The sequence below is a fragment of the Ascaphus truei genome, unplaced genomic scaffold (genome assembly GCF_040206685.1).
Source record: "Ascaphus truei isolate aAscTru1 unplaced genomic scaffold, aAscTru1.hap1 HAP1_SCAFFOLD_1244, whole genome shotgun sequence".
NCBI lineage: Eukaryota > Metazoa > Chordata > Amphibia > Anura > Ascaphidae > Ascaphus > Ascaphus truei.
In genome coordinates this window covers 32,818-48,084 of record NW_027454117.1, presented here as the reverse complement: position 1 = coordinate 48,084, position 15,267 = coordinate 32,818, and the positions used below count along the sequence as shown (strand labels likewise).

The window sequence follows — 15,267 nt, the reverse complement described above, 5'->3', positions numbered from 1 at the left end:
TGCCCCCAGTCAGGTTACTCCCTGGGCAGTGACCCTGCTCACACCCTCCCCTAGTTCCACCTCTGATCACAATTATCTCTCTTGGAGAGTGTAGCAAATTGGAGTTGGGGGAATCTCACCTCTGCCATGCATGGTCACAATCTGGGCACAGGACCCAAATAGTGGGCAATGTGGCACTTCTTACAGTAGAGAATAAGTAACTTTATTCTTTACTTGTGTATTAAGGACCTTCTTTGCATTAAATTCAGTCCACATGGGACCAAGACTTTCTGGCTTACTGAACAAAGTGGAATTGTTTCGTAGAGGGTGGAGAATTGTATTTTATCTGAAATTACCCCCTCTGCACAAAATACAAACAATTATACCCATACAAGTACCTTGTGGAAGTTGTTGCCCTCTATCTTCCTGTGGTCTCTCCCTGTTTCTCACCGTGCCTCCTCCCATTTCCTGCACCTCTGCGTCTCCGCATATATCCCTATACTCAGAGCCGGCTCCTGTCAGTGACATGGGATGCCCAAATATGAGCATACCCATATATGGGCATCCATGCCACTGACCGGAGCCCGCTCTGTTGCGGATATGGAGAGAGACTGGGAGATTTACATCCCCTTATAATTCATATGGTGCATAGTACCGGCACGTATTGTTTTACCGGTACAGTGTACCTTCTTACTTTCACACTGGTACAGTATGTGCTGCAGTGGGACTGAGAGGGATATATTGGTAACACATAGTCATTGGTGGGGGAATTCAATCCATTTTGAAAATAGTAATGCATTGTTTTTTACTTTTTTTTTTGCAGTAATGAAGAATGAAAAAGTTCTGTTAAAATTGAATTGGACGTGAACTGGATTCAGCATCAACTCTGCACCAGTGTGAATTGATGTTCTTTAATGTTCTGATAAGGTACATGCAACATCTCTTCCTCAACCCCTGCACCACTCTCTGCCTCTTGCCTCTCTCTCTCCACCTCCCTGCTAAGCGTATTAACCCATCTAATGTAATCCACATTCCATGTCTCACTTTACTCTTCACTTCTCACGTGCCCTCTGGAATGTCTGCTCTCTGACTAACAAGGTCTATTTGTACATGACCTCTTCTGCTCTCATCATCCACCACCTCTCATTCCCCTCACCCCTGTCCTACTCGATACCTCAGCTTAATTGAACTCTCTCCTCTGACATCTACCCTTATCTCTAACCTCTCCTCACTTTCTGCTTAAACTAACTATCTTGTTAACTTTTACAATGCTATCATCTCCTCCCTCCTCCTCCCTCCTCCATCATATATATGCCCCTTCTAGGCTCTGACACACTCATCCCTCTAAGGCCATGATTATCATGGGCACATGCTTGGTCGTCCACAGTGTGTGCGAGCGATGCAGAGCCGCCTCGGACCTCAGTGCAGGGATTGCTGCATACCCCCAGCATCTGTCACCCACAAACAATACACACACTAATACTCCCCACAATACACACTATAATACCTCCTCAATACTAATCTCCCCAATAATATTACAGCTCCAAACACAATATACACAACACCCTTACACAAGATACACAATCTAGTACTCTCCTCTGCACCTCTACACACAATATAATACTCCCACACACACAATATACACACTACCCTCCTACCCCCATAAAATACAACCAATAATACACACACACTTTGTGGATGTTGGGACCAGCTCCCGGCATGCACCAGTGAAAGAGAGAGGCCCGCAGAAGCTCGGAAGAACTCCCTCCATCCGTGCCTTCCTCCGTTTCACATCTTCTCCCTGTCTCTCTCCCTCCCTTTCCTTGCATCTCCCTGCGTCTTTACGTTATACCCAGTCAGTGACGGCTCTGGTCACGTGATGCCTTAATATGGGCTTATCCATATATGTTCATCCACGTCACTAATGTGATGCCCGCACTGTTGCGGAGCTGGTACTTACGACGGGCACTTATTGTTTTATCAGTACTGCGTACCTGACTCTACCGGCCTACTTTCAACACTAGTACAATATGTGCTTCACTACGAGTGAGTGGGGAATATTGGCATCACACAGTCACTGTTGAATATGCCATTCAATCCATTTTGAAAATAGTAATGCAATGTGGTTTTGTTTTGTTTGCTTTTTGCAGTAATGAAGAATGGAAAAGTTATATTAAAATTAAATTGGAGGGGGACTAGATTCAGCATTTCATCATGAACTCTGCACTTGTGAGAATTTAACTTCTTGAATACCCTGACAGGTACACGCAACATTAAGACTATAATCTGCTGTGCAAGCTTTCGTGCTATACCTCCCCCTCAGGTTTTGATTTATACATTTGCTCCCTCAATTCATGTCCTCTAATATTTGAAAGCTCTCTCCTAGCATTTTCTCTTTACCACAGAACGTCATCCCAATGTAACCTCTCTCTTGTTCTTTCTGCTTGCTGTTTCCTCACTCCTCTGTTAAACTTTTCTAATTTCTCTAACTTCCACACTCCTGCTTTTATCCACATGTTCTCCTCTTTCCTTCCCCTACCTTTGCATGTGTCTACACACTGCACCATTTGTACAGACCTCTATTGCAGCTATTTCTGCACTGCTCAATGAAAAGCACTCTTTAATATCCTATTCTCTGTGCCCCCTCTCTCTGCGCCCCCTCTTTTGGCGCCTCCTCTCTCTGCGCCCCCTCTCTCTGCGCCTATCTGTCTCATTCTCTCTACGTCCCTCTCTCTCTACATAGAGCTATCTCTGTCTCTCTCTACACCTATCTCTGTGTCTTCTTCTATGTTTGCTGATGTGTGGGATATCTCTTATAATCTTGAACCTGCTCATATACACTGGCGACACACTTTATTCGAGCTCGGCTAGTCCCACGAATTCGGGTATACCCGGGTGTATTGAGGTTTGTGACTGTTTTCTGCCCGAGTACATTGGGTTATTTTCCAGGCAGGGATTGAAGCATTTTATTCCCGCTGGCTGCAATACTGCACAGTATATATATATATATACTGCATTACAATTCATGAATTTATGCCATCTGGTAGACACGCGAAGCATTGCAGCCTATTAAATCCTAATCATTATCATTTAACAGATCAGCCAACCATCAGCCAGGCATGAACCCAGGCTGGGAAGGCAAACGCAACGGGGCTTGTCAGAGGTGAGGAGCGGCGCATTCCAGGTATCTGCCAGGTACATACTGGGTATTTGCTCGAATAAAGTGTGTCAGTGCAGTACACATCGGGCCTCCCTGCCTCTGCCTCCCTGCTAAGAGTGTTAACCTATCTAATGTAATCCACATTCCTTTCCTTACTTTTCTCTTCCCTTCTCCTATGCCATCTGGAATGTCCGTTCTCTGACTAACAAGGCTCTAGTTGTACATGACCTCTTCTGCTCTCATCATTCACAATCAGTCATTCCCCTCACCCCATCTTACCTGTCCCACTGATTTGCCTCTGCTTAATTAAACTCTCCTCTGACATCTACTCTAACCTCTCTGCTCTCTCTCTCTTTCCGCTTAAACTAACAATCTTATTAACTCTTACAATGCCATCCTCCTATCTATATGCCCCCTCTAGGCTCTGACACACTTGTCCCTCTAGCCCACACCCTTGGCTAAATTCCCAAACATGTTCATCACACTTCCACTCGCTGTTCTTAATGCCTATGAAGGAAATCACACAATTGATATTTGATTTTTCTACAGTAAAAATGTCTCCAGTCCTGTATAAAGCTGCTCTCTGGGGCCAAACCACACTACTTTTTTTTCACATTCATCAACACTCAAATTTAATTTACGCTGTCTTTTTTTCCCTGTATTTGACTCCCTCCACTAACCTTCTCCTCACACTTGCCATCCTTCCTTCACTTCTCCTCAAGCATTTGACTACTTCAGAGGCAAGGTGGATGCCACCCACAAGGAGATTCCTTCTGTCCCTTCCCCCTTCTCTCCTTCTACCTAATTCTCCTTCTGCATTTGACTCCTTTTCTTCTCTTACAGAGCTGGAAGCTAATCATCTTCTCTTCTCCCTCTACCACATGCCCTCTAGATCGTATCCCCTCACACCTTACTGCATCTCTTAGTCCCCACTCTCACCCACATCTTCAATTCCTCCCTATTCTCTGGCTCTTTACCCTCTTACTTTAAGCCTGTAGTGGTCACCCTTTTCTCAGAAACAACCTACACCCTATGTGCCTTACTAACTACCGCCCTGTATCCCTCCTGCTGTTTGTCTCCTAATTGCTAGAATGTCAACATTCTTAAATCACATTCCCTCCTGGATCCTTTACAACCTGCCTTTCGTACAGCTCGTTCTACAGACTGTGCTTAAAGCAAATTCCCAAGGTCACTTTTCCCTACTAATCCTACTTGATCTATCTGCTGCGTTTGATGCTCTCAATCACTCTCCTCCTTCATATTCTAAACTCTCTCTTGGTATCCGTAACACAGTTCTATCCTGGTTTTCATCATAACTTTCCTGTCACACATTCTCCATCTCTGTTGCTAACATGTCTTTGTCTTCTATTGATCTGTCTGTGGGTATACATCAGGGCTCTGTTCTGAGATCTCTCTTTCTCTCTACATACTATCATTTGGTGACCTCATCAACTCTTTGTGACAATCCTATAAATAACAAATACAAATATCAGGTCATGGGAATAAGTGATTTGGACATAAAAGTAACATTTCGGAAGTGTGGACAACTAATACATCTTGTAGATTGCCTTTACAGTGTGATGTCATTGATTCAGTAGATTGTGTGCAGACCAGGACTGCAGTACAGTGTCACTCACATGGATGACTTGCGTGGTAGAAGCTCAAGAACAAGGATGTCAAACTCCAGTCCTCGAGGGCAGCAAACAGGCCAGGTTTTCAGGATATCCCTACTGAAAACCTGGCCTGTTTGGGACCCTCGAGGACTGGAGTTTGACATGCATGCTCTAGAAGGAGCACAGCTGTGGGTGGGAGGTGGATTTGCTTTGCATCAAATGGTTTGGAGCAAGGTTTATTGTATGTATTATCATAATAACAATGCAATGCTTAACTTTTATTTCAGGAGGGATGACTGCAGAACAGAAGTGAATATTGAAGCCATGTGTTCCTTTTCTTGCAAAAGAGAAAATTTGAAGGACAGTTGAAGAGAAGGAAAATTACTACACAGAGACAGATAAGCAATGTGTATATTTCTCATTTACCATTTAGTATTTGTCGTTTTATTGACTCCACACAATCCGGCTGCTACGGGTTTCACATTGAATATTTTCATCTCTACTCTACCCCTTCCTGTGATCTGAACCATGCAAGTTTTCGTTGATTCAATACATCATGAGTAGAGGGTGGCTACAGTATGAAGTAAAGACCCAGGGACCACATCTACTACCATTCATAACAAGAACATGTGCAGTAGCGCACAGCTGCAGTTCTTTGTGATTGTTATGAAAGGTTGAGGTGGTTCAATTCTATGAATCTGGAGTGGGATGGATCCTGTTTGCATCATATGGTTTCATCTAGGCCAGTAGATTATATAACTCTCAGTACAGGTTACACATGGCATCAGTATTAGTGATTTAAAGAGGAGGAAAGCTTCAATGTGGAGAACAAAGCCAAGTAATGTTGAAGTTACTCCTTTTACCATTTACTTGGTCAGTCTGTACTGTCTACTCCCCACACAGCTGCTAAGGATCTTCCATTTTAAATACTTTCACCTCCTATTCTGCACTGCTTTGCTGCCCATTATTCAGAGATGCGTTCCAGTCATGTTTACCACTCTGAATCTCTCTGCAGTCATTGGTTCAGCACATCATGGGTAGAGCATGGCTACAGATACAGCAAGCTATTATTATTTTACCGGCTGATCATCCATAATATTGCATTAAAACATAGAATATCACTTAATTTCCAAAAGATTCAGTGATGCTGATAATGCAGAATCTCACAACATTTCCCATCATAATGCCATAATGCACCAGTGGGAGAAATAATCCTTGCTATATCTGTACATTGTGTGACGTATTACCTCCATGACCATTGAGAGCAAGTACATCTTCTGTATAGAGCGGCTGTGTTATGATGCAGTTATTGATCATCATTGACATAATCACAAGAATCTTATGCAAAGGGAAATTGTCCGCAGCGAAGTGAGATTTCAGCCCCCAAACGTCTGTAATATTAATGCAATGTCTTACTTTTGTTGCAGTGAACACTGAAGAGACGGATCTACTACAACACTGTACAGGATGAGCATACGCTACAAGCAGCAAAATGATCTTGCAGTTGACAGTATGTTGTTCTGGTAATGTGCACAATTATTATTTATGGGCTACACACCACAGTGCTGGACATATTCTGTTAACTTCAACTCTACTCCTAACATGGAGATGTCTTCCTGGTGTTACTGATTCAGTACATCATATGCACAGTGTGGTTATGATATGATGGATTGATTTAATGAACCCACCAACCAATGATGACATCTGCATCATCTTCTGTAAAGTGCAGCTACAGCATGATATTATCAGCATTTGGTGCGGTATAATCAGAGGTATCTATGTGCTTTTGTGCCTGTTTTAAGTCCTCCAGCTTAACGCCCCTACACCTCCCACTACACAGGCATACTTGCTTATGCATACACTGACATCTGGCATACCTACACACACCCCAGGGCCACTTCCTTCCCCTGATGTCAGGGAGAGGATGGGCATGCAGAGTGCAGTAAGTCTCCACGTTACTCTGGCCAACAGTCTTGGCCTACCTCCAGCATCTGTCACCCACAACATCTGTTCCCTCCTTGTAAAGTGCTGAACTATCTCACCTGGGTCAGTGCTATAGCTGATCACAGTGCCCGATCAGGATGTCACTGTGACAGGCAGCAGTGCAGATTGACCGGTCAATCAATGCAGTGCCGCAACATATGCACTAAATGAGATTTCCGTGCCCCCAGTCAGGTTACTCCCTGGGCAGTGACCCTGCTCACACCCTCCCCTAGTTCCACCTCTGATCACAATTATCTCTCTTGGAGAGTGTAGCAAATTGGAGTTGGGGGAATCTCACCTCTGCCATGCATGGTCACAATCTGGGCACAGGACCCAAATAGTGGGCAATGTGGCACTTCTTACAGTAGAGAATAAGTAACTTTATTCTTTACTTGTGTATTAAGGACCTTCTTTGCATTAAATTCAGTCCACATGGGACCAAGACTTTCTGGCTTACTGAACAAAGTGGAATTGTTTCGTAGAGGGTGGAGAATTGTATTTTATCTGAAATTACCCCCTCTGCACAAAATACAAACAATTATACCCATACAAGTACCTTGTGGAAGTTGTTGCCCTCTATCTTCCTGTGGTCTCTCCCTGTTTCTCACCGTGCCTCCTCCCATTTCCTTGCACCTCTGCGTCTCCGCATATATCCCTATACTCAGAGCCGGCTCCGGTCAGTGACATGGGATGCCCAAATATGAGCATACCCATATATGGGCATCCATGCCACTGACCGGAGCCCGCTCTGTTGCGGATATGGAGAGAGACTGGGAGATTTACATCCCCTTATAATTCATATGGTGCATAGTACCGGCACGTATTGTTTTACCGGTACTGTGTACCTTCCTACTTTCACACTGGTACAGTATATGCTGCAGTGGGACTGAGAGGGATATATTGGTAACACATAGTCATTGTTGGGGGAATTCAATCCATTTTGAAAATAGTAATGAAATGTTTTTTACTTTTCTTTTTTTTCAGTAATGAAGAATGAAACATTTCTGTTAAAATTGAATTGGAGGTGAACTGGATTCATCATCAACTCTGCACCAGTGTGAATTGATGTTCTTTAATGTTCTGATAAGGTACATGCAACATCTCTTCCTCAACCCCTGCACCACTCTCTGCCTCTTGCCTCTCTCTCTCCACCTCCCTGCTAAGCGTATTAACCCATCTAATGTAATCCACATTCCATGTCTCACTTTACTCTTCACTTCTCACGTGCCCTCTGGAATGACTGCTCTCTGACTAACAAGGTCTATTTGTACATGACCTCTTCTGCTCTCATCCACCACCTCTCATTCCCCTCACCCCTGTCCTACTCGATACCTCAGCTTAATTGAACTCTCTCCTCTGACATCTACCCTTATCTCTAACCTCTCCTCACTTTCTGCTTAAACTAACTATCTTGTTAACTTTTACAATGCTATCATCTCCTCCTCCCTCCTCCTCCTTCCTCCTCCCTCCTCCATTATATATATACCCCTTCTAGGCTCTGACACTCTCATCCCTCTAAGGCCATGATTATCATGGGCACATGCTTGGTCGTCCACAGTGCGTGCGAGCGATGCAGAGCCGCCTCGGACCTCAGTGCAGGGATTGCTGCATACCCCCAGCATCTGTCACCCACAAACAATACACACACTAATACTCCCCACAATACACACTATAATACCTCCTCAATACTAATCTCCCCAATAATATTATAGCTCCAAACACAATATACACAACACCCTTACACAAGATACACAATCTAGTATTCTCCTCTGCACCTCTACACACAATATAATACTCCCACACACACAATATACACACTACCCTCCTACCCCCATAAAATACAACCAATAATACACACACACTTTGTGGATGTTGGGACCAGCTCCCGGCATGCACCAGTGAAAGAGAGAGGCCCGCAGAAGCTCGGAAGAACTCCCTCCATCCGTGCCTTCCTCCGTTTCACATCTTCTCCCTGTCTCTCTCCCTCCCTTTCCTTGCATCTCCCTGCGTCTTTACGTATACCCAGTCAGTGACGGCTCTGGTCACGTGATGCCTTAATATGGGCTTATCCATATATGTTCATCCACGTCACTAATGTGATGCCCGCACTGTTGCGGAGCTGGTACTTACGACGGGCACTTATTGTTTTATCAGTACTGCGTACCTGACTCTACCGGCCTACTTTCAACACTAGTACAATATGTGCTTCACTACGAGTGAGTGGGGAATATTGGCATCACACAGTCACTGTTGAATATGCCATTCAATCCATTTTGAAAATAGTAATGCAATGTGGTTTTGTTTTGTTTGCTTTTTGCAGTAATGAAGAATGGAAAAGTTATATTAAAATTAAATTGGAGGGGGACTAGATTCAGCATTTCATCATGAACTCTGCACTTGTGAGAATTTAACTTCTTGAATACCCTGACAGGTACACGCAACATTAAGACTATAATCTGCTGTGCAAGCTTTCGTGCTATACCTCCCCCTCAGGTTTTGATTTATACATTTGCTGCCTCAATTCATGTCCTCTAATATTTGAAAGCTCTCTCCTAGCATTTTCTCTTTACCACAGAACGTCATCCCAATGTAACCTTTCTCTTGTTCTTTCTGCTTGCTGTTTCCTCACTCCTCTGTTAAACTTTTCTAATTTCTCTAACTTCCACACTCCTGCTTTTATCCACATGTTCTCCTCTTTCCTTCCCCTACCTTTGCATGTGTCTACACACTGCACCATTTGTACAGACCTCTATTGCAGCTATTTCTGCACTGCTCAATGAAAAGCACTCTTTAATATCCTATTCTCTGTGCCCCCTCTCTCTGCGCCCCCTCTTTTGGCGCCTCCTCTCTCTGCGCCCCCTCTCTCTGCGCCTATCTGTCTCATTCTCTCTACGTCCCTCTCTCTCTACATAGAGCTATCTCTGTCTCTCTCTACACCTATCTCTGTGTCTCCTTCTATGTTTGCTGATGTGTGGGATATCTCTTATAATCTTGAACCTGCTCATATACACATCGGGCCTCCCTGCCTCTGCCTCCCTGCTAAGAGTGTTAACCTATCTAATGTAATCCACATTCCTTTCCTTACTTTTCTCTTCCCTTCTCCTATGCCATCTGGAATGTCCGTTCTCTGACTAACAAGGCTCTAGTTGTACATGACCTCTTCTGCTCTCATCATTCACAATCAGTCATTCCCCTCACCCCATCTTACCTGTCCCACTGATTTGCCTCTGCTTAATTAAACTCTCCTCTGACATCTACTCTAACCTCTCTGCTCTCTCTCTCTTTCCGCTTAAACTAACAATCTTATTAACTCTTACAATGCTATCCTCCTATCTATATGCCCCCTCTAGGCTCTGACACACTTGTCCCTCTAGCCCACACCCTTGGCTAAATTCCCAAACATGTTCATCACACTTCCACTCGCTGTTCTTAATGCCTATGAAGGAAATCACACAATTGATATTTGATTTTTCTACAGTAAAAATGTCTCCAGTCCTGTATAAAGCTGCTCTCTGGGGCCAAACCACACTACTTTTTTTTCACATTCATCAACACTCAAATTTAATTTACGCTGTCTTTTTTTCCCTGTATTTGACTCCCTCCACTAACCTTCTCCTCACACTTGCCATCCTTCCTTCACTTCTCCTCAAGCATTTGACTACTTCAGAGGCAAGGTGGATGCCACCCACAAGGAGATTCCTTCTGTCCCTTCCCCCTTCTCTCCTTCTACCTAATTCTCCTTCTGCATTTGACTCCTTTTCTTCTCTTACAGAGCTGGAAGCTAATCATCTTCTCTTCTCCCTCTACCACATGCCCTCTAGATCGTATCCCCTCACACCTTACTGCATCTCTTAGTCCCCACTCTCACCCACATCTTCAATTCCTCCCTATTCTCTGGCTCTTTACCCTCTTACTTTAAGCCTGTAGTGGTCACCCTTTTCTCAGAAACAACCTACACCCTATGTGCCTTACTAACTACCGCCCTGTATCCCTCCTGCTGTTTGTCTCCTAATTGCTAGAATGTCAACATTCTTAAATCACATTCCCTCCTGGATCCTTTACAACCTGCCTTTCATACAGCTCGTTCTACAGACTGTGCTTAAAGCAAATTCCCAAGGTCACTTTTCCCTACTAATCCTACTTGATCTATCTGCTGCGTTTGATGCTCTCAATCACTCTCCTCCTTCATATTCTAAACTCTCTCTTGGTATCCGTAACACAGTTCTATCCTGGTTTTCATCATAACTTTCCTGTCACACATTCTCCATCTCTGTTGCTAACATGTCTTCGTCTTCTATTGATCTGTCTGTGGGTATACATCAGGGCTCTGTTCTGAGATCTCTCTTTCTCTCTACATACTATCATTTGGTGACCTCATCAACTCTTTGTGACAATCCTATAAATAACAAATACAAATATCAGGTCATGGGAATAAGTGATTTGGACATAAAAGTAACATTTCGGAAGTGTGGACAACTAATACATCTTGTAGATTGCCTTTTCAGTGTGATGTCATTGATTCAGTAGATTGTGTGCAGACCAGGACTGCAGTACAGTGTCACTCACATGGATGACTTGCGTGGTAGAAGCTCAAGAACAAGGATGTCAAACTCCAGTCCTCGAGGGCAGCAAACAGGCCAGGTTTTCAGGATATCCCTACTGAAAACCTGGCCTGTTTGGGACCCTCGAGGACTGGAGTTTGACATGCATGCTCTAGAAGGAGCACAGCTGTGGGTGGGAGGTGGATTTGCTTTGCATCAAATGGTTTGGAGCAAGGTTTATTGTATGTATTATCATAATAACAATGCAATGCTTAACTTTTATTTCAGGAGGGATGACTGCAGAACAGAAGTGAATATTGAAGCCATGTGTTCCTTTTCTTGCAAAAGAGAAAATTTGAAGGACAGTTGAAGAGAAGGAAAATTACTACACAGAGACAGATAAGCAATGTGTATATTTCTCATTTACCATTTAGTATTTGTCGTTTTATTGACTCCACACAATCTGGCTGCTACGGGTTTCACATTGAATATTTTCATCTCTACTCTACCCCTTCCTGTGATCTGAACCATGCAAGTTTTCGTTGATTCAATACATCATGAGTAGAGGGTGGCTACAGTATGAAGTAAAGACCCAAGGACCACATCTACTACCATTCATAACAAGAACATGTGCAGTAGCGCACAGCTGCAGTTCTATGTGATTGTTATGAAAGGTTGAGGTGGTTCAATTCTATGAATCTGGAGTGGGATGGATCCTGTTTGCATCATATGGTTTCATCTAGGCCAGTAGATTATATAACTCTCAGTACAGGTTACACATGGCATCAGTATTAGTGATTTAAAGAGGAGGAAAGCTTCAATGTGGAGAACAAAGCCAAGTAATGTTGAAGTTACTCCTTTTACCATTTACTTGGTCAGTCTGTACTGTCTACTCCCCACACAGCTGCTAAGGATCTTCCATTTTAAATACTTTCACCTCCTATTCTGCACTGCTTTGCTGCCCATTATTCAGAGATGCGTTCCAGTCATGTTTACCACTCTGAATCTCTCTGCAGTCATTGGTTCAGCACATCATGGGTAGAGCATGGCTACAGATACAGCAAGCTATTATTATTTTACCGGCTGATCATCCATAATATTGCATTAAAACATAGAATATCACTTAATTTCCAAAAGATTCAGTGATGCTGATAATGCAGAATCTCACAACATTTCCCATCATAATGCCATAATGCACCAGTGGGAGAAATAATCCTTGCTATATCTGTACATTGTGTGACGTATTACCTCCATGACCATTGAGAGCAAGTACATCTTCTGTATAGAGCGGCTGTGTTATGATGCAGTTATTGATCATCATTGACATAATCACAAGAATCTTATGCAAAGGGAAATTGTCCGCAGCGAAGTGAGATTTCAGCCCCCAAACGTCTGTAATATTAATGCAATGTCTTACTTTTGTTGCAGTGAACACTGAAGAGACGGATCTACTACAACACTGTACAGGATGAGCATACGCTACAAGCAGCAAAATGATCTTGCAGTTGACAGTATGTTGTTCTGGTAATGTGCACAATTATTATTTATGGGCTACACACCACAGTGCTGGACATATTCTGTTAACTTCAACTCTACTCCTAACATGGAGATGTCTTCCTGGTGTTACTGATTCAGTACATCATATGCACAGTGTGGTTATGATATGATGGATTGATTTAATGAACCCACCAACCAATGATGACATCTGCATCATCTTCTGTAAAGTGCAGCTACAGCATGATATTATCAGCATTTGGTGCGGTATAATCAGAGGTATCTATGTGCTTTTGTGCCTGTTTTAAGTCCTCCAGCTTAACGCCCCTACACCTCCCACTACACAGGCATACTTACTTATGCATACACTGACATCTGGCATACCTACACACACCCCAGGGCCACTTCCTTCCCCTGATGTCAGGGAGAGGATGGGCATGCAGAGTGCAGTAAGTCTCCACGTTACTCTGGCCAACAGTCTTGGCCTACCTCCAGCATCTGTCACCCACAACATCTGTTCCCTCCTTGTAAAGTGCTGAACTATCTCACCTGGGTCAGTGCTATAGCTGATCACAGTGCCCGATCAGGATGTCACTGTGACAGGCAGCAGTGCAGATTGACCGGTCAATCAATGCAGTGCCGCAACATATGCACTAAATGAGATTTCCGTGCCCCCAGTCAGGTTACTCCCTGGGCAGTGACCCTGCTCACACCCTCCCCTAGTTCCACCTCTGATCACAATTATCTCTCTTGGAGAGTGTAGCAAATTGGAGTTGGGGGAATCTCACCTCTGCCATGCATGGTCACAATCTGGGCACAGGACCCAAATAGTGGGCAATGTGGCACTTCTTACAGTAGAGAATAAGTAACTTTATTCTTTACTTGTGTATTAAGGACCTTATTTGCATTAAATTCAGTCCACATGGGACCAAGACTTTCTGGCTTACTGAACAAAGTGGAATTGTTTCGTAGAGGGTGGAGAATTGTATTTTATCTGAAATTACCCCCTCTGCACAAAATACAAACAATTATACCCATACAAGTACCTTGTGGAAGTTGTTGCCCTCTATCTTCCTGTGGTCTCTCCCTGTTTCTCACCGTGCCTCCTCCCATTTCCTTGCACCTCTGCGTCTCCGCATATATCCCTATACTCAGAGCCGGCTCCGGTCAGTGACATGGGATGCCCAAATATGAGCATACCCATATATGGGCATCCATGCCACTGACCGGAGCCCGCTCTGTTGCGGATATGGAGAGAGACTGGGAGATTTACATCCCCTTATAATTCATATGGTGCATAGTACCGGCACGTATTGTTTTACCGGTACAGTGTACCTTCTTACTTTCACACTGGTACAGTATGTGCTGCAGTGGGACTGAGAGGGATATATTGGTAACACATAGTCATTGGTGGGGGAATTCAATCCATTTTGAAAATAGTAATGCATTGTTTTTTACTTTTTTTTTTGCAGTAATGAAGAATGAAAAAGTTCTGTTAAAATTGAATTGGACGTGAACTGGATTCAGCATTTCATCATCAACTCTGCACCAGTGTGAATTGACGTTCTTTAATGTTCTGACAAGGTACATGCAACATCTCTTCCTCTACCCCTACACCACCCTCTGCCTCTTGCCTCTCTCTCCACCTCCCTGCTAAGCGTATTAACCCATGTAATGTAATCCACATTCCTTGTCTCACTTTACTCTTCCCTTCTCACGTGCCCTCTGGAATGTCCACCACTTCTCATTCCCCTCACCCCTGTCCTACTCGATACCTCAGCTTAATTGAACTCTCTCCTCTGACATCTACCCTTATCTCTAACCTCTCCTCACTTTCTGCTTAAACTAACTATCTTGTTAACTCTTACAATGCTATCATCTCCTCCTCCCTCCTCCTCCATCATCTATATGCCCCTTCTAGGCTCTGACACACTCATCCCTCTAAGGCCGTGATTATCATGGGCACACGCTTGGTCGTCCACAGTGCGTGCGAGCGATGCAGGGCCTCCCCGTCGCCTCGGACCTCAGTGCAGGGATTGCTGGAGCGACAGGCATGCGCTAACTTTGCCTTCTGTTGCGTGCTTACTATAGACGCAGCCTAACCCATGCATTGGTTTAATTCACAAGCACGCTCTCATCACACTTCATCACATCACACTGCTGCTCTTAACACCTATGGAGGAAATCTCACAGTCTGATTTTCTACACTAAACCTTTGTCCTGTTCTGTAAAACTCTGCTCCTTTTTTTAAGGTCAAACACTACTTTTTCCTCACTCATCAACACTCCAATTTCATTCACACTGTCTTCTATGTATTTGAGTCCCCCACTGACTTTCTCCTCCCACTTAACATCCATCCTTTATTTCTCCTCAAGCCTTTGCTCACTTGAGGCAAGGTGGATGCCATCCACAAGTTGATTCGTTCTCTCCCTTCCCCCTCTCTCTTTTTCTATCTAGATCTCATTGCACTCTTGTCTCCTTTTCTCCTGTCACAAAG

The 15,267-nt window shown here is 43.8% G+C and overlaps 1 long non-coding RNA gene across 13 annotated transcripts in view; it reads left to right on the top strand.

Annotated features, from left to right (window-relative positions):
* Positions 1 to 15,267, top strand: part of LOC142475482 (uncharacterized) — a 55,692-nt gene that overhangs the window by 29,131 nt on the left and 11,294 nt on the right. For 9 of the 13 annotated variants that reach the window (XR_012790961.1, XR_012790960.1, XR_012790969.1 and 6 more), the window contains 9 exons: positions 803 to 906; positions 2,130 to 2,240; positions 3,077 to 3,174; positions 5,040 to 5,159; positions 6,180 to 6,275; positions 7,720 to 7,823; positions 11,565 to 11,684; positions 12,705 to 12,800; positions 14,243 to 14,354. This is a non-coding gene — a long non-coding RNA (uncharacterized LOC142475482). Of the gene's footprint in view, positions 1 to 802; positions 907 to 2,129; positions 2,241 to 3,076; positions 3,175 to 5,039; positions 5,160 to 6,179; positions 6,276 to 7,719; positions 7,824 to 9,055; positions 9,167 to 11,564; positions 11,685 to 12,704; positions 12,801 to 14,242; positions 14,355 to 15,267 lie in introns of all 13 variants that reach the window. The other 4 variants (XR_012790966.1, XR_012790967.1, XR_012790962.1 and 1 more) reach the window with 4 other exon arrangements.